General features: G+C 38.4%; 1 protein-coding gene across 9 annotated transcripts in view; it reads left to right on the top strand.

Annotated features, from left to right (window-relative positions):
* The window catches only part of ZNF536 (zinc finger protein 536), a 342,702-nt gene that overhangs the window by 50,377 nt on the left and 267,325 nt on the right, over nucleotides 1–25,000 (top strand). For 7 of the 9 annotated variants that reach the window (XR_005702620.2, XM_040075265.2, XM_040075270.2 and 4 more), the window contains exons 2-3: nucleotides 3,654–3,748; nucleotides 16,193–16,259. The gene's annotated coding sequence lies outside the window, so the exon portion shown is untranslated. The remainder of the gene's footprint in view (nucleotides 1–3,653; nucleotides 3,749–16,192; nucleotides 16,260–25,000) is intronic. The other 2 variants (XM_040075267.2, XM_058422062.1) reach the window with 1 other exon arrangement.

Below are 25,000 nucleotides of genomic sequence, written 5' to 3' on the forward strand. Positions count from 1 at the left end.
AGCCTGGGAAAAGTGGCGTCAGCTCTCCTGTTTTTCGGGAACAGTGGAAAAATACTGAGATTTATTCCAGCATCCTGCTTTAGGGACTGTTTATCTCTCTTCATTTATGCATGTAACTCCCGGTGACACTAACTGGACCCTTCAGGCCCCGCCGGTCCCATCCTGCATTTATGATGATTGCAGTGCTCACATGGAGGCCTGGGAAGGGTGTCCTGCACGGCTCCTGGGCTGGCTTTGTGCTGTCACTGAGCCTCTTTCCCTGCCTATCTCTATCCCTGCATCTCTGATGTGCCCGGGGTGAGAGCAGCTATGCCATGGCAATTCAAGAGGCCCTCAGAAAGCAGCTGATAGGGAATAATTATTTAAACGTGACACCTCATTCCATCAGAAAGGGTATGCTGCTTACAGAGGGCCTGAGCCTTGTCTCCTTGAGATTAGCAGGGGTTTAACATTGAGTTGAACAGGAATGGGATGTGCTGCTAAGAGCCACACAATGAAGCCTTTTAGTCTCAGCATTTGGGGACAAGTCCTGCTCAGAAAAAGTCCACGCTCAAGCTTCTGTTTTCCCTCGCTGTGTGTTAGATTTCCATCTGTAACCTGCAGAAATCCTTCTGGCCCCCGCTCATCAGTGGGACGAGATTACTTTCTTCCTTTCATGTCTCTAATTCATTTCAAGGAATGAGCTACATAAGCATGTTTTAAGAATGAACAGAAATTGTGCTGTCATACCCTAGTTATGTCTCACCAGTGCTTTTTATTTTTATCACACCGTTTCTGAAGATCTTTGGGGCTTTTTCTTCTCTGGGGGTGTGCTGGATCACTCACTGAGCCAAGTGCAACTGCTCAGCACTGTTACTGTGGGAGGCTTACTGTAATAAATTGGTCTGTAAGGATTCATGGTGCCATTTTTTAATGCCAGGGAGTGTATTAGACACTGGTAAACTGGCCCAATTTGACCTAAGTGGAACTGTCTTAATTTGTTTCCAAGCAGCTTGCTGCCTGTACCTTTAAAATATCTGCTTTACATAGTCAGTGTCAAATGTGTTAGAATAATATTAGCACAGGTAAGTAAAATACCTTTTTATAAGGCTTTAAATCATTTCTGTTACAGTTTAATGTATAAAGCTACAGATTTTCCCAATTTGTTCGTAAGGTTATGTATCACAGACCTTAAATCATTTAAGGTTTTAAACCTGAGGGGTTCACTCTCAGTCATGAACTGGAAAGCAGATTGCAAGAGACATTGACATGCTGATCAATGACATGAAGCCTCCAAACAAATCAGTACAGGACTTAAAGAGATGAAGCCTTACTGTGTTCTGTCTGTCATCAGAATTTATAAAGCATCTTAGTGAAAACCCCTTGAGAATCATTCCTAGAATTTTGCAAGTCATGAGCGTGTATGTAAAAGCTGAATTTTTTTTTAAACACAAGTAGCCTTGTAATAGCATTGCAAAAATGTGGTCTATGATGTTGGTGTAGGAGTACTAAGAACCTGTTTAGTGAGATAACATCTTTCAGAAGCCTAACAGTTTATTATCTTTGTTTCTGTTTCTTGGCTTTTGCATTGAATGAGCTGCAAGTAAACACTAGAAAGTTCTATCTTCGGGATTTTCATACATCAACAATTCCAGCAGAAATTCCAGACAAACAAGCTGTCACAGTTTTTAGATACTGTGCAACTGAAAATGTTGGATGGGACCTATGTTTATCTGCAGCAGTCCAGGAATTTGCTGTTCCTATGTGTTCAAATATAGTAACTGAAATTCACTTATTTGAACTCTAAAATTGTATGGGCCTTCATAAATGGGATCTGAATCCTATCTAGAGACAATTTCATGTTCAGGAAGACCAGATCTGATGACAGGGGTTTTTTATTCTCTACAGTCACCATTGTAGGTGCATCTCTTGACTTTGGCAATGTTTTTTGGTTTTTTTTTCTCATGTAGCTGGATTTACCCATTGATATGGGGTGCTGGCTTGGAGTCACGCCTTGTACCTGCTCACCACCCATTCAGCTCAATAGGAAAGAGAGGACAGGCTTTGCTGTTCAGGGCTTACCCAAATATAAACCCAGAGATAACTGGCAGGTAAAAGAAAACTGGGCATGAGGAGAGAGCAGGGAGGAATGTCTTCCTAGGTATGAGGAACAATGGGGGTGGCACAGCAGGTGATTACTGCAGGATAGTTGGTGATTTGCTGTGGAAATGTGAGTTTTAAAGAAGGGGCTTGAAGCTTTATTTGGAGTAATTCTCCTGTGTCAGAAAAGTTGCATGGCAGAAATATCACTTGGAAAAGATTTTGAAATCTGTGGCAAAGACTGGTTCAGTCTGCAAGCGAGGAGGGAAGCAGAGGAATTTGGGAAGCCTCATGGTGAACCATCACAATGGCAATGAGCAGCCTGTGGTTGGTGTGGTGTGGACAGAGCGGGGCACTGCAGGAGCACTTTGCAGTGGATGTAGTCCTGACAAGGTGGATACTTGCAGGGGTTTTAGAGGATACAACAGAAGTGTTGTATCAGTATTGCACTAAGAGAGGGCTGTGCTGCTTAGTAGTTAACTTCTGTTTTCAGAATTATTGCATACTATTTTCATCATCAAGAGGAGCCCGCAAAATTGTTGTTTACCCTTCAAGCCAACAATAGCATTGAGCAGCAGTGTGGTCCTGTCAGTGCTGACCAATTTAAACCAAATCCAATCCAGTGGCCAAGCTCCTGATTATTTCCCCCAGAAATAAGGGCTGCAATTTTGTCCACACAGACTCCCACAGCCTGCCACTGTGGCTCTCGGAGCAGTCAGTGCTTCTCTGGGCAATCCGGGGTGGTAAGGTGGAGCCCTGAGGCTGTGGTGCTCGAACTGGGGTTTTAGAGCCTGTTGTATGAAAGAGTTTGGTTGATGTAGATGTACAAAGTGTATTATTTGGAAGTGACCTTTAATTTTATTTGTTAGACATTCATAGGAATAAACATAGTTAGAATTCTCAGTCATAAATTCTTCAGATTATAGCTTCAGTCGAGTGAACTTTATTTTGCTCTAAGAACGCCCTTTGTTTTTGTTTCTATTTTGCTTACTAATGTAATGGCCCTAAATTCACTACTGACAAATATCTTGGAAGTATTCTGCTTGGCTTTTACTGCTGGCTCTTATCTCTTTTAAGTAGGGTTTATTAGATGAGATCATCTACAAGGACTTACTTCTGTTATAAAATGGAATTAAAAAAAAGTAAAAATACAATTAGTAGCTGTTCTCTTTTTACTCAGTTTAAAAGATTAGAATATCAATGTCAAAGAGAATAACTGGGTTTCTGGAGTATGCTATGAAACTTTTGTTTTATCCTGTTTTGTCCTCTTTTGCTGTACTGTCTAGGGGAAAGGATCAGAAGAACTTCATTCTGTTCCTCATCATTATCTTGAGAGGAGTTTTTCCCTCTCAAAACAATCCAGAACTGAAAAAAGTTTTCGGTTCCAAATATGAAATGACCACCAAACATGTACATTATGAAAGCTAAAAAATAAAACTTGTTAATCCCATTAATACTGTGATACTTAATGCTCTCCTCTGTCCTGTAGATTGTCTGCTTGAGGTGGCATTGTAATATTTTAATGCAAATATCTGATTCAAACACTGAGTTTTGACATATTAAATTTCTCACAGGTTTTATTTTTCCAGTTGTGACCTTCAGTACCTATCCTGTGTCTTTTAAGAATTTCATCATCCAGGGAACAGATTCGTTGGCTTAAGAATAACTGGTAAGAATACTTACATTGTTCTCATAATGTTTTCTTCTGCTTATGGATCTGAGTTTAGCTTTGTTTTTCCATATTTGAAAGAAAATTAAAATGAGGTACCTAAATTGGATTGTTAAATCTGTTCTCACATTTTTTTATGCCTTCAAAAATATTATGTCCGTGTCTTACAAAACTTTTTATTGTGGTTCTTTCAGGTTGTAGTGAGCTACAAATAGATTTTTTTTCAAGAAAAAATTCTGCTTGGTAAAATCATGAGCATTCATCTTTATGCAGTTGATATGTAATAATTGTGTTGGGGATGAATCATCATTTATTACTTTATCATCAGACTGCTGATTTAAAAAAAATCCATGACACTCCTGATTAAATTCATTTTATCATTTTTTGGTTTTTTTTTTTTTCCCCCTCCCGTAAGTTCAATAGAACATCTCATGCATATTATTAAGAACCATATTCTGTCTTATATTAGCATGAGAAGAACACTCATGAAAATCAGTGGGTGGAGGGGTGTACTACATTGTATATGTGATTTTCCTCTGAGCTATTCCCGTGCAGGAGAAGAAAAGCTCCTGTAAAATCTGAGAAATCAGATTGGCGTGGAAATAGGTGTGAAATCAAAATTGGGTTATTTGGCCCTCAGTTTGAAATAAAAGTCTAGCTTCCTAGGAAATAACCAATAATTAATTCCACATTCCACATGCATTAATTGATCCTTAAATCAAAATTTCTGATAGCTTCTGCTCCCAAATCAAATTCTTATGTTATTTCTTTATTTTAATTGTTATAGTGAGTTGTCCATTCCTTTTTATACCTTGTGAATTAGTAGAAACTCTGTGATTCAGAGGAATTGTGCTGATTTATGGCTGATGTGAGAGGGATATCCAGGCATATTAAAGCTTCAGTACTGCAAATGCATAAGCAGGTATTGAATTACTGATGCTAATGGAATTACTCACGTGAGTAAAGTTAAGTAGAGATGTAAGTGTTTTCAGGATTGATGTCTGTACTTATGAATTTATATCATTTAAGAGTACAGCTCACAATTTTTAAAACTTACTAATTGAATGTGAGCTACTGGATTTTATTCTAGACAATTGACTTGAAAAGAATTATGGTGACTTGATTCTAGAATAATTCCATCAGCTTCAGAGAAGATATGTGCATCTTTTAATGCTGTAAATAAGGATGTAGTTTGACCAATTCTCTCCACTGATCTCCACTAATATCAGGAAATATTTGCCAGAATAAGGGAGGAGCACAGGACCGGACAATTAGTGATACAAATGGTTTCAATCAAATGGTTAAATAGCTCAGCAAAGACGTGGTTCGTTTTGTAATAGCATTTGGAATCCAAATAAAACCATCTGAGGGATGTGCTGTTTGTTGTGATGTTAATGCACAAAACAGAAAACTCTCAACATGTCTTGAATTTCAGAGGGGTGTTATGAAGCCATTAGATATTAAAAAAAAAAAAAAAAAAAAAAAAAAAAAAAAAAAAAATCCAAGCCCAAAAACCTAAAATACGCATGCAGAAGCTCATACTCAATTCTAATTAACAAAGCTTACCTTTCTCTTGACCATAGAGGTCATCATGTAAACTATTTAAATTGATAGTAATATTATGCAGCACAAAATTAATTTCACATTGTATACAGTTTTTATTGTGACTTTATCTTGTTTCAGAAGTGCTTACTTTCTGATTTTGTGGATATTACTGACTGGATTACTTTTATTTTGGTTTTTACACAACAGTTATATTAGAAATTTGCTGTTTTATTCTTACCTTCTTAGTAAAAATCCTTTTATCACACAATGGGTAATTTATATCCATTACCAGCCCTTTCAATCCTTTTCAGTGGTGCTGTCAGTGCCTTTGGCACAGTAATGATTAATGTGATCTAATAATAGTGTGCCATTATATTACCTTAGTAAAACATGTACCAACATCCTATTCAGATCTACCAAATTCATAGCTTCCTATAATATTTTTGTTGAAAGACAGGATTACTATTTTTCAAAGCAGATTTTTTTTTTTTTTTTTTTTTTGCCTTTAACATATTTAATGAAATTCACAATTCTTTGCCATGGTAATCTTCATGCATGCATTTGGGCTTGATGGGTGAATCTTATATCATTCTGCATTATTATGATTTGTTAGACAAATTGTTTGACACATAAAGAAAGATATGCATTACATTGTTTTGCTTTGTTAAGGGTGCATTTTAAGCATTCGGTACCTTCTTATTATTTTGCTGTAATTATCATTGAGGGTATATTTAGATTGCAGTTTGGAAGAATAGGTATTTGGGCTAAAATGGGTCTTTTTCTACATTCTAACCCAGATACTGCCACGTTCTGCAGAAGGCAAGCTCTCTGCTCCTTTGCCCAGCAGAACCAGTTTTGGTTACAGTTGCTTTGCTGTGGTGCTTGCTCTTTGGCACTTCCTTGCCTTTTTTTGCCAATAGAAATGGGCAGAATGGTGCCCAACTGTGAGGTGGGAACTGGGATCGTGCCGGTAGTTTTCAACCCACGACTGCCCAAGCCACATGAATCCGCCCCGTACCTGAGTTTCACCCAGATACGGCATTGCTTGATCCCAAGCTCCAGCTGTCAGGTACTGCCAGTTCACCCAAGAGGCAGAGAAACCATCCAGAGAACATGTTTTTTGATAGTAAAAAATGTTGGTGCTTGTGGAGTTGTTGGAGTGGTGTGTGTGACTGACTGCCTTCAGTCATTCCAGTCAGACACTGATGGATGCATGGAGGGGGTTGGCGCTGCTCTTGCATTGAGCACTGGTTCCCCCAGTCCTCTGCAACAGGACGTTCCAGTCTTGGGTTCCTCCGTTTAATAACGTTCCTAATCAGCATGGCTGAAGAGTTGGGATAACGCTGCATCCTTACAAAGCATCTTAAATCTTCATCACCCCAAGATGTCATTATTGCAGTCAGGGAGTCACATACTTAACACTGTCGCAGCAAAATCGAAATGAAACAGCATGTCCACATTTTAACTCTACTTTGTGATGTTTGTTAAATACATACTCTTACTGTTTCATCATATCACAATAAATAATGAATGAGAAAAATATTTTAATCTTGTCAATACTGGGAATGTCTAAAAACAAGCAAAGTGTGTGTATGCATTTATGTGGATTCCTTATTTGATTTAGGCTAAGCGATTCAGCTGTAACATGATTTGAAATATGCAATCAATGTAAACGAAGAAAAATATTTTGAATGCAGTATATAAACTGTGTGGTTCTTTAGCCATATTTTTAGGAAAAGAAAAAAAGATTATGATTGTCATACCATGTAACAATAATACTGCCACTGGAAATATATGCAGCAGCTTTATTTTCTGCCACGGTAACGACAATCTTAAGTCTTGGTCATTTAAATCAAAGACATTCTCATATCTTCCACCCAGCTGATTCTTCATGACATAACAAGAAATGAAGGGGAAAATAAAGCCTGAAATCTTGGTTTAGCATTGTATTCAAAAGGCTTAAAAAAAAGTTCCAAAAGATGCTTCCCTGTTTTTAGTAATAAATAGTTACGTACAAAATAGAAAAGCCTTTTACTCTCCAAAATTAGTTTACTAATGGAGATATAAGTATTTAAAGCTCTAACTGAGCTGTACCCATCTTGAATTAGAGATGCCTTAGGTTGGACTGTATAATGTGCAGATTGCATTTTACCTTACTGCTTTATTGCTCCTGCATACTCTACTTCTATCAGTCAGGGCCAAGCTGAAATGAAAAATGGCGGCTTTCTCTTTTGGGCTAAGAATAGAATGGTCAGTGAAATGTTTCTCCCTCATTTTTCCACAACCAACTCAAAATAGATGTAGACTAATAGCAGACTGCAGAGTAGACTTCTCCATGGTCTCAAGCATTTTCAGGGTCTGGTTGGTTGCTTTTTGATATTGTTCTGTTCAGTGAGAGATTCTTGTACGAAGTGCCTGAGGCACCAGGTTCATCAGAGTAGTTTTATATCTCTTTCATTAGTAAAGTAGGGTTGGAAGTCAGTGAATTAGCCCATCAAGGATTATTTCGTCTCCATACCTGTCCAGCTTTATTCTGATGGGACAGAGGCCCTGATGTGTCATCTCTGGGAGCAGGACTGGTTAGAGGAGGGAGAAGAGGAGCCTGGTGCAGCTGCACAAGCTGTTAAAGAGCCCCATTACAGTTCACTGCCCTTGTTTGAGCTCCTGTCCGTGTTGCTGCACTGTGATCCTTAACACACTTGGGTAGGTTAGGAAGTGCCTTCTTTTGTGTGACTCTGAAAGAAAGGCCTCACAGTAAGCAGAGACAGAAGAATAAAATGAAATTAAAGAGTCTCAGCCTAGTCTCAAAAGATGGAAAAGCACAAGAGGAAAAGTATTTTTGGCTTTTAAGGCTAATTTTATCTCTTGTGAAGTCATCAAGTCAATGAGTAGAAGTGGCAACTGGCAGTTCTTGGGTTATATTACTAGCCACTGGATTACTGTGTGACTTTAGTAATGAAACATAAATGTTCTCTCTGTTCCCCAGTGGGCATAATACCATTTACCTGTCTCAAAAATGCTTTGTAATTTAATTAACACTTGGAGTGCTCTTTGAGATCCTTAGATAAAAGCAGGCAAAATGAGTCAATTGTTAGAGAAATCCCAATTTATCCCCATTTAAAAAAAAATTACACTTTGTCTTGACTTTTTCAAACCTCAGATAATGTTTGATAGGAGTTTTGGGTTTTGTTCTTACTGGTCCTTGGAGTCACTTATTCTTAGTGATTTGCATAGGCACGGTGTAGGTATTACTTTTTTGTTCAACAGAGTATTTTGGTGGATCATAAATTACCAGTCCCTGTGCTGGGAATCTGCTTCTGAGAGAAGCATACATTTTCAGAGGAGAATTTGAGTTGTGCTAGACAAGTTCTGCATTATTCTTCAATATATACCTTTCATTGTTTTGGGGGAAAGATTTCTTAATTTTTGGTTGTGCACTGAATGTAAGAGCTTGTGTTTTGTTTCATGAAGTTATGCTATATGTTACTGATAAGTTACATGAGATTAGTATTGTAACTACAACTCTTCCACAACCATGTTTAATTACCACATTCTGTCCTGGCCAGATCACTGACCAGTGACCAAACCAATTCCTGTGTATAGACAATCATTGCCTAGAAGTACACCCTAACCTGCCTTTGATTGAAATAATTGCATATATACTCCTGCTTTGTAAGCTAGCTGAGATGTTGATTTTTGCATCTTCTCTGAACTCTAGTAAAAAAAAAAAATATTTTTCAGCAAGCAGAAACACTTGCAGCAGGTGAGCTGCAGCTTCATCCATCCATGGTTTTCATCTTGTGCTGATAACAGCCAGATCCTTCTCTCAAATCCTAAAGCCCATCTCACTGCTCCTGGGTACCTAATTCCTTCTCACACTTTTTCCTCTGCAGCTTCATGAATTCATGTGGGCTTTGCTGCCTACCGTTCGCTTTCAGAGACTGTGGAAACAGCACACACATACAATTGAGCTGGGCTCAAAGTAAGGTTCTTGGCAAAAAGTCTGTGTTCATACATTTTCTCCCTTTTAATCTACTTTCTGCCACTGTCTTATTTTAACTGCTCACAAGGAGTTTAAACACGCTCCTAGATAAGAAGATAATCTCAACAAGCATCTTACCACTAGCAAAAATGTGGCACACCTGTTTGCAGCTTGATGAAATATCTCAAAGTTATGCTAAGCAAGTCTTCCATTCCCTTCTGGTATTAGGTGTAATTATCTTGAAGTTCTAAGTTGCACTGTTTGTGTAACAGCACATAATAAAACCTAGAAGGGAGTTTATATCTTTCTTATTCTTTCCTTCATCTTCTCCAGAAGGTTCCAGCAGAACCCTTTTGCTTTGATAATTTAAATAGACAGTCTGATGCAATTATGGCAAACTGAGGGCTGACTTTCAGCTCTCGTGGAAATCTGGCAATGTCAGAGTAGCTCAAGCGGTCTGCCTCTGCTTTTCAAATATTTTAGAGTAATACAAGCTCCATTTATCAGAAACTGTTAATCTTTTTTCTGACTCTACATCCAGCTTTCCTTCTGTATAAATTTTACTTTTATTTCACTTTTTAAAGCCTATTCTACCACAAAAGAATGGAGACAAGGTAAAGAGGGAGGGAGATGTTTGTGAAATTTGTCCCTCTGCCCAGCTGCAGTGCCAGGTAGCAGTGCTGGGAGGAGGTGCAAACAAGCAGTAGCTGTATGGAGACCTGTGCACTTGAATTTCCAGGAGCAGCTTGCTTTAAGAACAGGTGAACATGTGCAGCTCTAACAGTCAGAAAGCAGAAGCTTCTATCCCTCTCTTCCTCATGCCCTCTCCCTGGAATATTACATTTTTACTGCAAGTGTGGCTGGATAAAAATAGAGCACATCTTAATGCTCTTAATAGAGATCCCAAGTGTTGCTTTGAATGGACATTGTCCTGTGAGCTCAACATTAGGGGAAAATTCTTGTGTTCCTTTTCTTTCCTGTGGGTAACTGCACATTGCATAGCTGACCAAATATGCCAAGACTATGGAAAAAAGAGAAAATAGCAAGATGACTATTTCCCCAAAACAGTAAACACACATTGCAGCCTGGCTTCTTATTTGAGAATGCAAGATTTTACTTTTTGAATAACTACTGTATTTTAACAATAGGCATCAAGTGGTTGCTATGTGATACACAACAGTGTTTTTCATGAACTTTTGGCTGCTGAATAAGCCCAGCAAATATGGGTTCTTACCCTTTTAGTTTTCTGGGTCAATTCATTTTGCACAAAGGAGAGAATGATAATTTGAGTTGTAGGCAGAGAATGTTTTCTTCACATAGTAGGGAAGATGAAAGCTGTTTTTATTTGATTTCTTTTTAAATTAAAAATTATAATTCTTTATAAAGTTACAAATAATTATCTTATTACTAAAGGCATCCCATAAGCTTGTTAGAGTCTTTCTATGTAAAATAATTGCTGATTGTCACTGCAAACTAAAAGTGAGGGAGAATGAGGGGAAACAAATATATATGTAATGTGTATGTGTGGAAGTCATTTTATTTTTTCAAAATGCTATTTGATTGCCTCAAAAGTAAGGACTTAGGCAAATGCTCTTTGTTAGGTGGTGCTGGTTGGTTATAGACCATATAGAGTTGCTTTCTGAGCTGCTGTTGTATAAATGCTCAGCCCTCTCCAGCTTATGGGTCAGAGAGGACAGTGTCTATCAGATTTAGTTGGCTTCCTGATGGGACACCACACTGAGGGTGCTTTTATGTTTGTATCTTCCATTCTTCTGTTGTTGGAATCCCATGGAGCAGGATTTCTGCAAAGTGTGGATCTACAATCTGTGTGAGAGCAGGGGCTGGCACTCAGTCATGGGAGGGGAGGGGGCAGGTGAGGTGTCAGAGGAGCAGGTGGATGCCAACATCTGCTGGGAACACACAGAGCAACAGCATCAATGGCACCTTGTGTGGAGGGAGAAGGAAGGCTCCAGAGACAGGGACAAAGGAGAATGTTTGGGATAGGGGAGGAAAGGCATCCAAGTTATGCAAGGGAAGGGAGAGAAATGATTTCTAGCCATGTAAAGATACATTAGAACATGTACCTGTCTGCAGTTTTTCGGTGCTAAAATACTCATTTAATTGCAATTAGCTCTGGAATAAGTACACACAGGGGCCTGCACAGGAAGGCTTTGGCAGAGATAGAAGGGCTTGGTTTGGAGAAGAGTGAACGTTGGATCAAAGTGTTGCTGAAGACAGCTCCATCGTGTAGAGAGACAAAGAGGATGGGTGGAAGGTTTGTCATGCTCTTCCATGAGGTGTTTCTAAGCCACGAGGTCTTCTGTCCTGTAGCAGATGTGGACAAGCCTTTGTTTAGTCTTGGCCAGATTAAAGGAACACAGAGTCTAGGTGGCAGATCCATCAAGGAGGGCAGCTGGCTGAACCATGTCCTGCTGGCCACAGCTGGTGCTATACTGGATTTGGGTTTTCAAGGAAAATACAGTTGTGATTACTCTTCCTTTTGCTGTCTGTGTATGACAGCATCCATCAGTGCTCATCCATCCACTGAAGTGTCACAATGAGACGTGTGTGAGGATGACAAAGATATACAAATTTCATCTGAGCATTGTGGCTGTTCATTCTCTAAGGCTCTTTTCTTAGCCCCTCACCATGCTGCCAAAACACAGCTCTAGAACAAGCTCTAGAAGGGCTTCATTCAAAGCCTTCTCTCTTCTAATCTGGACATAACTTCAATCAGCTCTCACAGAGGCTGTAGTTCTTCATTTGCATAATTTACATAATTCCATTAGATTGAATAAATTTACACAAATTTTTAGCTTCTTCTGCTGAGGAAGTTTGTGTTGTTCGTTATTGCTTGGGGATTTTTTGAGCTCTTTTCTGCATACAGTCACTGTGGCAGATATCAGCCAGCAAAGCACCCACGTTTCACCTTAAAGATTTCCTTACTGAGAAGAATGAAGGAAGTTACAGTAGTACATCCCAGGTCACTGCATCCTGACAATGTTCAGATAATTCTCATCTTCCCTCTGCATTTTCCCAGTTGTCCTTCTCTTCTCTTATTGCCTCTTTTTGGTTAAATTCATTCCAAATCCAATTTTGAGGGAAATACCTCTTCTCTTTGGTCTCAGATGCAGAAACACCCCTGCCCCACAGATGATAGGGATTGCTTACTCAAATAGAAAGAAAAATTCTTTTATGGATGACATTTTTATTTTACTTTATTAGATGTTCCATGTAAAGCATTTATCATTGGAATAATTTTCCCTCTCAAAGTCGTATCAGACACAAAGCTGTCTTCAGGGCTATTTCTTCTAGTTCACTGGACAGCTGTTCTGCCTGAAAAGAAAGAAAAGATCATATATCAATCAAAGACTTCAGGAGGATCCTTATGTTTTTTATCTAATAGGAAAATCCTAACTGTGTGTTCTTGATCTTCTGACTTCTGCTTTTTCAGTTTGAAGAACTGCATTGATATATTTTGCAAGACTATTTGTTGGGTTTATTATTTTTTTTTTTTAATGTATCTTTTGTGTGTCGTTTTGATGCTTGGAGGGTGTTACAAACTCATCTTCACTGGTGACAGCTACATCATAACCAAGCAGTTTTCTTACCCCTGTGACTCAATTCATCCTCTTCTGAATGTCACTGTGGGCAGAAATTAGTGCTACTTAGCAGAAACAAGGTTCTCATCTCTCCTCTGCTGGTGCTGAACTACTGATTTTTAGTGGAAAAAGACTAAAGGGCTGAAAGATGTGCCCAACCTGCAGCCTTCTAAACTGGTACAGATGTCAGTATTTACTCATCATTCTGCAGTTTTGTAACTCCATTGCAGTGATATAAATAACAGGGAATATATATATATAAAATTTTATTGCTAGTTATACACGTAACCCAGTCTGCCATGCTAATTTAATGAAGATTCAAAGTACATTCGAGTTCCTGGTCTTTAGAAAAATATTCAGAATACTTTATACCATTTACTAAACCTTGTGTATATACAGTAGCAGAATTGAGATTAGTGTGTGTCCTTTCGTCTGTAACTGTGGGGTTAGACACAGAAGTGAACTCGGATGCTCCCTTTCAGCCAGCAGTGATTACCTTCCAGAATGGAAACCTCATCCTTTAGGCAGGGATTGCTGGCTGTGTTATGTTGTGAGCTGGTTGTCAGAGCATGTTTGCACTGCACAGGTACACTGGAACCAGGCTGGAGGCTGACTTGGAGACACAGGAGCCCAAGGGAACTGTTAACCAAACTTGGACACTTTTACACAAGGGAAAAAGAAAGGCAAACTCAACTCCAAGAAGATTTTTGTATGCACCTGTTGGTGCCCTTTAAAGCATCTGCTACATGTTCATGCTATCTTGGCATTCGATGGTATTTCAGAGCCCAGGCAATGCCAGGTGGGGCTCAGCAAAATAAAGATTTGCAGTGTTCTGATGTGTTTTGCTGAAAGAGACCCTCTGTTCTCTCAGCCAGCAGACCTTGACTTTGGTAAGGCTTTGCAAGGGCTCTCTGGCCTGGATTCCTTTATGTAGGATCGCAAGCAAAATTAAGGCATGACGCAGTTGATTATGCAGTGGAAAAGAGGTATGAGAAAGGAAAGATGTGCCAGCATAATGGCTGTAAATTCTTATATTTACATATACTTAAAGTAGTCCTGATCCAAAATTTCCCGAAGCAAATGAATTTATTGATTCTAAGCAGATCTTGGATCATATCGCTTGCCACATTGGATCAGAATATTGGGCCGTCAAGTGCCATTGATTATGACCAGGAGCAGAAGATTTAGAGGAAGAGGCAAGAAATCTGTGATCAGTCATTGTAGAATAAGCTCTCCTTAAGGATGTTGTAATTATACGCAGGACCCATGGCCAGTGTGCAAACTGTGATAGCTCCAAACAAAGGGAAAACAATGGGGATGATTTAATTCTCTTTTGCTTTGAAATTTAAAAAAAAAAAAAAAAATCAGTTTTATTTAATCAATAGACTCCAGGGTTTGATGTACGGATGAAAACTTACAATCAGTGGAATAATACGTCTGGTTAAGCACTTCTCATCAGGAACTTGTTTGACCTGTGAGCTGCTTCATTTTTTAAACTTAGATGTCTCTATTATAGAACTTCTAAAGATTGTTGCAGTGCCAGCATGGGGAGTGTGTGTGCTTTAATACGGATGCATCTTGTAGGAGAGGAGATAAACCTTTCTCTTTGTACACAGACACATACATGATTTATCAAACATATTGTATTACTCTGTCTTTACAGTAAAATGTACAGTGGATGTGAATTACTCTATCTGTGAAGGATTAGAAACTCTAATGTTCTGTCTTGTATTCAAGAAGAGGATTACTCTGCAGATAACGTGCAGATAATTTACTTTTAGTGAGGCAGTGCAGTTTAAGGACCGAAAAATCAACCTTCTTCAGGCAAAAGGAACAGGAATTGGTATGGAAAAATACAGGGTAGTTGACCACTCATGGAAATTTCAAGAGAACATGAGAAATATATCATTATATATTTATTGAACAGTTGTCATGTCCATCTTCCTAAAATGGTCTTTTGATTTAAAAAAATTAAAAATGTGTTGTAAATGCCGAATACCTTGAAATTCACCAATTTTATTGCATGCATTGGCATGATTGGCAGCATTACATGCCAGCAGCTAATTTGAATATGAAACATCTGTACATTATTATTTAGGGATTTTTCATCTGTTGATTTTAGAAATGAGGATTTTATGAGTCCTTGCATGCATAATTGTGTGTTACATATATACAGGAACAGTCAGTAATGAAAGAATTGGCCAAAACCACGCTGTATATGGTTTTGTGATTAACATAGAAAATGCAGTGTATGAAGAAATACAATATGCACTGCATTTGATTTTAGGTGTGGCAGCAGCAATTAGGATTTCATAACAGTGGAACTAACATGACAGTTCAAAAGCACAGTGAGAAGATTATGCTTTCTTATACACAGCAATGTAAATTCTTAAAATAACAATGTAATTTTTACATTTTTCACTGGATATCAAGATAATCCAATTTAGACCAATTTATTCTCAACAGGTATGGTAAAAATAGATATATCATCCTAGAGCGTGGTATAATACATTAATTTTTATGAGTGAGTTATGAAGATGTACAACTCAGGACCTAGGATAAACATCATATTCCTTAATTAATCCATTACATTATGGCACGTATGTATCACTTTTATTACCCTAAAATGAAAAATGTTGGGGAAAGAAAAAAGAGCCTGTTTATTTTTCTGTGTTAGAAAACCTTTCTTCTAAAATCATAAAAACATAAAATCTAATGCAGCAAACACTATTAATGAGTTAAACATCTAAATTCCTTGAAGACTTGTGAGATAAAGAGCTGTCATCTTCTGGTAATCATTCAAATACATTCTTAGCTCTAACATATTAAAGCTTCTGCATGCAGTTTCTATATGTTTGAAGGAATCCAGACAACTTAAATTCCAGCTAGAGAGTGCTGGTGAAGCTGTGATTGAGCAACAGTACAGGAACATAGTGGGAAATGAAGGGAAAAAATCATCTGTCCCTTTAATATCCCAAAATGCAGGGATGTAGATTCTTATAGATTCAGAAGCCACCACAATGAACCTTTCTGTCATATGGGTCTTATCCTAGACAAGATTCTCTCTTCTGCCCCTGCACAGACCTCCAGTAATCTGGAGAATTTATTTAATGGATAGGAAACTCGTAATTTCTAGAGGAAGGGTGGCAAAATGTCCACTTTGCCTGAGTGCTCTGGCCTCATTTTAGAAAGTTCTTCACTTTTGTCTCTGAGTGTGGGTGAGTACCACGTTTCAACCACGTTTCAACCACAGAGTTTTATTTACAGACTAGAACAAATATTAGGTTTCTAATTATGAATATTTTGTGTTTACAGCAAAGGGTCTACAAGAGCGTTGGTCGCCCGTTGATTAAAGAATTAAATCTCACCACAGTGCAGCCAGGTAAGTCATATCAGCCCTGCAGCTCCGAGTACCTGTGCTTTGGGAAGGTGGGTGATTTCCTAAACAGCAGCAGAGCTGCCCGGGGCACATCTTGGAACACACACCAGATCTCCCTCAGTTCCTGGTCAGAGACTTCTCAACACAGTTTATCTCTTTAGTTATCTAACATGGGAGCTGTTCTTCCAAAATACGGTATTTCAATTGTATTTAAGTGCTAGAGCTAGGTGCTGAAACAATCGCCTGCATCTTGTCTACTGCACTGTATTGGAGCTTCCTAATATCAAACCCATAAGGTTATGAATGTGTGCTTTGTGAGCCTAAGAGCAAATGATCTTTTACATATCTATGTGAATACATTTTCATGTGATTTTACAATGCTAGGTTATGTGTCACTATTTGTCATTTCTAAAATCTGATACTAATAGAATTTAGTATTTGTCATTTTACATTAAAATAAAAAAGACATAAGACAACACAAACCAAAACACTATTAACGAAGAAACCAAATTAGAGATTATTGTGTAATGAAGACACGAATTTTAATACAAATTAGCACAATATAAAGAAATATGTTTTTCTGCTATCTCAGTATTAGTAGAATAGCTCTGTTTTTCTCCATATGTCTGTGTCACCAGGTTGTTATTTCTTTTGTTTAGTCATATAATAGAATGTGTTGAGACATATTATACTCAACTTGTGTAACAGCCTACAAATACTGATTGCAGTTTGAGCTTGTTATGGAAAAGTATTGCCCTGTGGATTGAGAAAATGACCAACAGCGGACTATAATCTATGAAGCTGAGAGTAAAATTGCCGACAAGAGGTCATTTTTCAAACCAAGGGGCAATAGTTTTCTACTATAAACTGAATATTGCAGTCAGTATATGTTTTATTAAACCATTTCAGAAACTTGGGAGCAGTTTCATTTAAACTTCTTACTTGATGTGGCTCAGAGAACAGGCCCAGGGCAGCCCACAGAAGAGGCCTAGTGCAGTCTCTATAATAAATATTCTGTATACGCAGTAATTACGAAGGCTTTAGGGCATTTATGGTGAATGGCCATATCTTGCCACCATTCTGAATCCTTAGCAGCAATTGAAGTCATTAAGATTTGTGTATAAAAATGAGTGCAGGCTGCTGTTTCTCACTGTAATACTGTGACAAACTACAGCCAAACTGTATAGAAAAGCCAATTATGGCCACTGCAGTCGAAAAGATTAAAAGGAAAATGCCTTTTCCTCCTCCATATCCTCTTACTGTTTTTCTTCCCTACTGAAGGAGGGAGATGATGGCACTCATACAGGGGTGATTGCCTAGTGCCCTAGTCAGAAAATAGATTTCCACTCTGGAATTACAGAAATGACAATACACATGCATGGGCAAAGTGAAGCCTTTAACCTCTCCTACAACACACGTTGCCTATCCAGAGAGGATTCTTGCCACCCTGTGCCTGGGAACAGAGGTGGTTTATGTAGCCATTTCATGGAGTGACTCTTAAATGTTAATATTTTTTCAGTACAAAACCCTCAGTGGCCTTCAGGTTTTAAGGAGAGTGATGAGGAGTTGTAGCTTGTCTGCAAAAGTGGGGTGCAGAGAAGTATCAGAAGGACCACAGTGGCTTGGGCAGAAGGAAGCTAAACAAAATATTTCACTTTTTCCTTGAGAATCCTTGATAAAAATAGTCTTGTTTAGAGCTCCTTGTAGGACTTCTCCTTAGCTTCGTTTGTGAGCTTCAGTGTCAGCTTGTCTACCTTTCAGGATTTGTGATTTTCTATTTTGTGGTAAAGCTCAGAGTCTGATCCTGGTTTTATGGCATAACCGTATTAGAGACCAATACTACCATCTTGTTCCCAGAACACATACTTAAATTCCTGCATGCCTAAGTTGGAAATTCTCATGTCACAATCATGCCTCTAAATTGTGTGTTCCCACAACCATAATTGGAGATTTCTACCTGTATTTGCCAGATTATTGCATAGTTACAGCTATAGCATGGGCAGATTAGGAGGAAAATACATTTTTCTACTTGGAGTTTTTAAAAGCCAGAGCTTACATCCATATGTGTATATATTATACAGACACAGACATAATTTTCAAATGGTCATAATTTTAAAGGTCTACATAAAACTTCACCTCAGCAAGGGTGATGGATTAGAGTAATAAAAAGTGGAGTAGCAAAAGTCCTGTTGTACATCTAGTCCATCTTCCTGACATTACAGGATGGTTCCCTACAGGGTACTTGCTGGTACTTTGTCCAGAGGAGGTTTAAATGTCCCAAGCAGTGAAGTTCCCACTAAAGTTTGACAGATATAATTCAAAGGATATTTTTCTGACCCTCTATCTGAAATGGAACAGTTTACCATGATATGTTGGTCATAACTTCAGGGACCTGTCTCGTGTGTATCTCCTTGGTGCTTCCAGACTTCTAAATATTTGCAGAAAGTCTCCATAAATTACTTTGTATTGACCATAACATTTTCTCTCATCCTCCACGTAACGGTGTCACTGGGCAGATTGTGAGGACTTTTAAGACTGGGCCAAGTGAAGATAATGCTATTAATTTAGTGCTGCATGTATTGCCTAATGTATACACACTATATATACGATTATGTATCTAGTCTGTGTTCATTTCTAGGAGGATGTTGTTTAGAAGACTGTCTGATTGTATTGGGCCTCTGCAAACATATAATTAATCTCATTTTTAGCAATGCTTAGCTCCAAGCTGATGGTGTAGAAGTATAGGGTTATTAGTTTCTAGAACATTTTTATTATGCATTTTCTGTTTTGATTGACAACTATTAATATTTTAAAATGACAGAACTAAAACGTATGCTGCCAGATAGTATCAAATGTAATGTATACTAAGTAAACAAAAGCATGTGAGCAGGATAATATTTATTGTATAGTTATACAGCAGTGTGTAAGAGACTAGAGAGAGAATTATTCTTCAAGAGGTATATTTGATATTTTATGCTCTTTCGAAATACAAACATAGGACTGAACTTTGTACCCCATTTCCTCAGGGTAGCGTGCAGATTTTATCTTCTGTCCTGGATGGGTTGTTCTTGAAAGCTTCCATTCTTCACCTTCCTATCTCTCAAGTAGTCTGTACAGGAGATGAGGGGGAGAAGATCCTTCCAAGATGAATTTTATGTCCCTTCTGCTTTACCATTTGATGGTTTATCTTGCAGCTCCATCTGAAATTTATGTTGAACCCTTCATATCCAGCCCTTTTCCTGGAGAGCTTGACCATTCAAGTCAGATCCTGTTGGGGGAGAGGCGCAGTCAGAAGTGTTGTGCAGTAGGAGATTTCATGAGGAGAGGGGTTGTAGCTTCTGTGTCCAAGTCAGGTTGCAATTTCTCATTTGGGGAAGGAGGGGGGAAAAAAAAAAAAAAGGTTAGCCAAGCAAGTAGTCGTTTTGTCTTTAGAACAAAAAGAATAGTTACTATGAATTGTATGCAAATTCTCCATGTATTTCTAATGAATATTCAATATAAAGCATTTAGAGGCAGGGCAAGAATTACATAGCTTTTAAAAAGCAATGAATGAAGATGCTCCCATTTTTGTGACACAGTTAATCCATCTAAGATTACTTACAGAATTCAAGGTAACAGGAAGGACCTGGATTGTTCAAAACCTGGTTCAGAATGTTGTTCTTAGGTCTGTGTGCCCTGACTGTCTTGCTGGAGCCAGGCCTGGCTTTAGAATGGGATGGCAGAGATGTTAATCTCCTGACATGCATATAAACAATCCAAACAAAGTAAATGAAGATGTAAATTCTTGTGCTGTATTAAAAAGTAAATTGATAAAACTAGCATTAATCAATAAAGAAGAGTGAAAACTACTCAGCTCAGTTTTACTGAAGATTGTCAGGCACAGAATGCGTCAGGCCTGGCAATCTTCTGTAAAACTCAGCGGAGTACCTGGTTTATCTTGTGCAGTGAAGGGAATAAAGCTGTGTTAACCTTGTGTTCTACCTGTACTAATTTTTCTTAATTTAGATCTAGCTTGACTATTTCAGTGCAGTACCATATGCATCTATCTTTAGCAGAAGAAACTCTTAAGAGGCAACTCCTAAAGTATTCTCAATTCAGTTTTTTTTATGAATGATGAAGAGTAACCAGTTGTGTCCTTTGCCCACCACCAAAACAAGTAGCTGTAAAATCACAAGATATCATTAGGCAGTTGGTTTTGACAAAAAAGTATTAACTGGAGAAGAGGAAAGTCAGTGGGGGTGGTATATTTCATCTTTATTTACTGTCTTAGGTAAATGACTTTTTCCAGTCATTGCAACAAAAAAGTAACCATCTGTGGGGTGTTTTTAATTTTTCCCTGAATGTGCCTTTCCATACAGCGCCTGGCTCCTACTGGGGCTGTTGGCCAGCACTTATAAACAGTTGCAGTTTCTAGCTGCAATTAAAATGTTGTTAAACACAAGATTATATATATATAATACCTCATCACACAGCATTTATTATGAACTGTTTGGTGAAGTTCTGCTTCATTCTTTAAATAGAGCACATCATGTTTTATTGTTGTAAAATACTCTTTTGGATTACAAGCTTCTCTTTTCTCTTAAGTGTACGTGGTTGACTACTGCAGCATTCATCCACTTTGCTTTCTTCACTTCTTTCAGCTTCTCCATTCCTTGCAAGTGGTTTTCCTATTGACTTGTGCTTGGCATCCAGTTGATGCCATTGGCAAAAACACTAGTCTTAAAATGTTTATTATTAATCTGGACTGGTGAGGGAATTCTAGGTGCTTGTAGAAGTACAATTCGGAAATAGTAGTTCTGGTCGACCAGGGCAATGTGTCATCGTGCCTGACATACTTGTGAATTGTTATCAATCCTGTTATCAATTTATGTCTAATCCCTTCTTGTCCATCTGTGATGCTTATGGTTCATCTCTTCTGGGCTTTAATATTCAAGTTTCAGAATGATACATCTAATGACCGACCTCACTTGGAGGGAGCAGTGCCATGTTGTGATGGAATAAAATGTCAGGGTGTCTTAGGTAAATAAGCCAATTGGTCTGGGAAGAGGAAAAAAACTTCCTCTGTCAGAAAAAAATATAAGAGAAGCTGTTGGTATATGACTCCTATTGAAATGACCATACTACCCAGCAGAATATAAATGAAGAAATGTGCCATCACACATGTAATTAAAGTAAGGATGGTTATATGGAGGTTGGGATCATGTACGGTGCCTTTCAGGTAACATTTTTGGATTTTGCAGCCATGGTTCCTATAAACTTCCTACTACAGTCCAGCCCAGTGCAATTTGTAACACTTTGTTCTGAGATTTGGGAAGAATTGCGTCAGAGATGTTACTCATAAGGTTCTTAACTGCAGTCTTAGATCACCAGGGTCAGGATTTCAATGCCAGTACTGTTCCCATTTGAGCATCTCCTTTGTCTCCTGTAATGTAAATCCTATCCTCAAATGCTTGTGTAGGGTTGGCACTGATATTCAATGGGAGCAAAGGCATCAGAGATCAGATGGAAAATATGTGTATACTGCATCTGTGTATTGTATGTGGCAGCCAGGCAAAATGATGGAGCAACACTTTAAAATAAACAGGATCTTTATTATACAGTCAAGTGGGGGAAAAGTGGATGTTTCTATTTATCAGTTGGGGTTTTTTTGTCTTGGGTGTTTCTATCTTTGACTGATACAAATATTTTGGAATCTAAACATATCTCTGCAATACTGTTGTGTCTTTGTTGTGGATTTCTTTTATCTTAACTTATCAACACAGTATATGAGCCATTTTATCCTACAGTGTGATCATCATCCTAGTGTGTATTTGCTCATTAATGTCAGGTTAAGATCTAAAGAAATATGAAAGTAGGAATGAAATTTCTTTCTTTCCTTTTTTTTTTTTTTTTTTTGTGTCCTGTTTTGTTTTGTTCGTACTAATATTTTTATACTAATAATGATGGGAAAAGGAAAACTGTGCTATGGCTTTAGGTAAAGAAAATTATATACATTTTCCACAAGTGCTCTAAACACACAAGTGTTTCTGGACTTGGGTTGGCTTAAATATTAGATCTCAAACATGATCTTAAAACAAAAACCGTGATCAAGTCTCTCTTTGGAATAGGAACTAAATAGTTTAGTATCTAGAAATTCTTGAAATATCCTAATAAAATATCCCTTAGAAATAGATGTGTATGAAATGCACATTCTAATATTTGTATTTTTTTCACTGAATAGATTTTTTTACCCATATTCTTTGCATAAGTTCATGGACAGTTGGCAAGGTCTGTTTTATATATACCTGATGTGCATAGTGAAGACGTTTTGAAAAGAGAAAGTACCAATGGAAAAATGTAAGAGCTAATAATTTTTTTAAACTACTACTGATTGTTAATAGGACATACATTTGTTACACAAGCTCTCTTCTCTCTTTTCCTTTGTTTCTTTCCCCCAAAATTTACCCTCAAAGTATTTTTAGACAGCTTTCGCAGTTCTAAAAAATATAGAAACAAAACTAAAAAAGCTTTCTGATTTTCAAATGAAAACTGAATTTTTTCTTGAAGGGTACAGACAGAAGAAGGGGAGAGAGAGATGCGGTGCGGGCCAGGGAGACCACAATTTACACATGGGGGTGGATAATACAAGGTGTTGAAAATTCTCACAGTTGGAGCCCGCTCCTCTCCACTAGCTAAGCAGGAGAAGAATTGTTCTAGTCTTGGTCGTATGTGGCAAAAAATGTCACAGTAGCAGCACTGGGGGAGTGGTTTGCAGAGCATGAGGCTGGTGGTGAGGGGAACCCGCAGCAGAGTTCCAAGGAGAGTGATGGGACACTGATCCTCATGCTGACAGCAAGGGTCAGGGGAGGTTTCCCAGCTGAGCAAAACCCTGAAGCACAAGAACATGAGGTCAGTGGGTCCTTGTGGGGAGCTCAGTTGCAGGCTGAGGGCATTCGATGGACCAGGCTCCTTCAGAGATACTCCTCATGCCCCACCCTTCACCTGAACCATCCAGCCCTTGACACTCCTTGTTTTCATTCCTCAAAACCATTCTTTCCTTTTGTGGGCACGCATCACCACCCCCAGTCTCATAACAAATGAGCACTTAAGAATACGTTTTATCTTGCAGACTTTTTAATTTGATTGATGTGATTTCCAACATAAGATACATTTTTTGAAGTTTGCAGGGGGAGGTGTGCAAGAATTTTGATGGGGTTGAAATGCTTGGTTATCTGATGATTTCAGATGGTTGGGTTATACTGTAATAGAGCATACCGAAACATAAATGACAGAATTTAAGGACAGTGTTTTGACTTTCCCACGGTAAACATTTTCACATTGCAATGTCAGTTTTGGCCTGTTTTGGGTTGAAACCAAATTGTCAGCTGAAAGCCATTTTTAACAGATTTACCTATGCTAATGAGTTTAGCAGCTCTGGCTCTTTAATATCAGTCCTTCCTGAGAATCACCATGTTTGCCTCTGCTTGTTGCTTTATTATTTTTCAGAGCTGTCAGTTTTCAGTCCTCTTCAGGCTCCCTCCCCTGTAGCAGGAGGCACTGAGGTCTTTTTACTGCATTCAGAGTATGAGACACAAAGAAGCCCACAGTCTAGTTACTGAGCTAGGTTTATTGCAGTAAGTTGGCATTGTAGGGCACATTCTTCTCAACATCTTGAAGCTTTTAGCAAGTCTTTTCTCTTATTTGAAAGCTGACACAGTTTGGCTTCTGTTTATGAAGGAGTCACAGCCCTGCAACACTGATTTGTGCTTTCCTAGATCTGTTCTAGTGTGCTTTCAATAACGTGGCAATCCTGTGTGAAACCTTGCAGCTTTATTTACTACATCAAGTTCAGCAGTAGGTAGTGCTTGAATTTGGGTAAAACTTGTGTCAGAAAAGCTCGAAAAAAGTAAAAAAAAAAAAGGAGATGGAAGGCAATTTTTTGAATATATTTCTGTACTCTCCTGTTTATGTGTACATTTATATTTATACTAATATTATTTATTATAATAATACAATATGTTAAGACTTGTTGGATTTCCCAGCTTTGTGGATCAAAGGTCTTCTTTATTGACAGGTATTGTCAATGCAAATTTTCCCAGATCACCCGAATACTTTATTTCAAGAGACTGACCTTCCAGCCTTGGCACTAATGCTAAAAATATCAATTTATTTACTGATTAAGGTAGTACTGACTTTTTAATGACAGTTTGTGTCTGGTTTTTTAATGCATGTTAGTATATGAGACTAACTTGTTGCACAAACTCTCCGTGCCGTGTAATCTGTCTCCTTCAAAATAACAATTCTATTTCTTTCCTTTTGAGAACATTTTTTTTAAAAGATTGTTGGCATCTGCTTAATTTAGAAATAAAACCATCTTAATTGAAATATTTCAAATATATTTTCAGAGCAGTTCAGATCTCCACATAGTCTCTCAGGTTTCCGTAGCGTGCAGCAAGCCCTCTTTGTTCCAGTGGGGCCCTCTGTAAGAGCGGTGTGGGAAATGTACTCTGAGAGGGTCTAAAATAGACAAGTGGGACTGTGCTCTTGCTTCCTCACTTCCAGTGAGCCCTGCGATGAGGACAGAATCAGAGGAATGATCTCAGAGTGGGAGCTGGCACCCTCTCCAGCCTCACCCTCAGCATTGTGCGCTCCCCCAGAGAAGATCCCTGATGGCCTTTGGTACCACCTGGTACCCTGTGCTCCTGCCCTCGGGTAGGGTCCTCAGGGATCATCTGGTGTTGCTTAAATTTTGGGAAGCTAGGCAG

Source organism: Hirundo rustica, chromosome 11, assembly GCF_015227805.2.
Source record: "Hirundo rustica isolate bHirRus1 chromosome 11, bHirRus1.pri.v3, whole genome shotgun sequence".
In the NCBI taxonomy this organism is placed as follows: domain Eukaryota; kingdom Metazoa; phylum Chordata; class Aves; order Passeriformes; family Hirundinidae; genus Hirundo; species Hirundo rustica.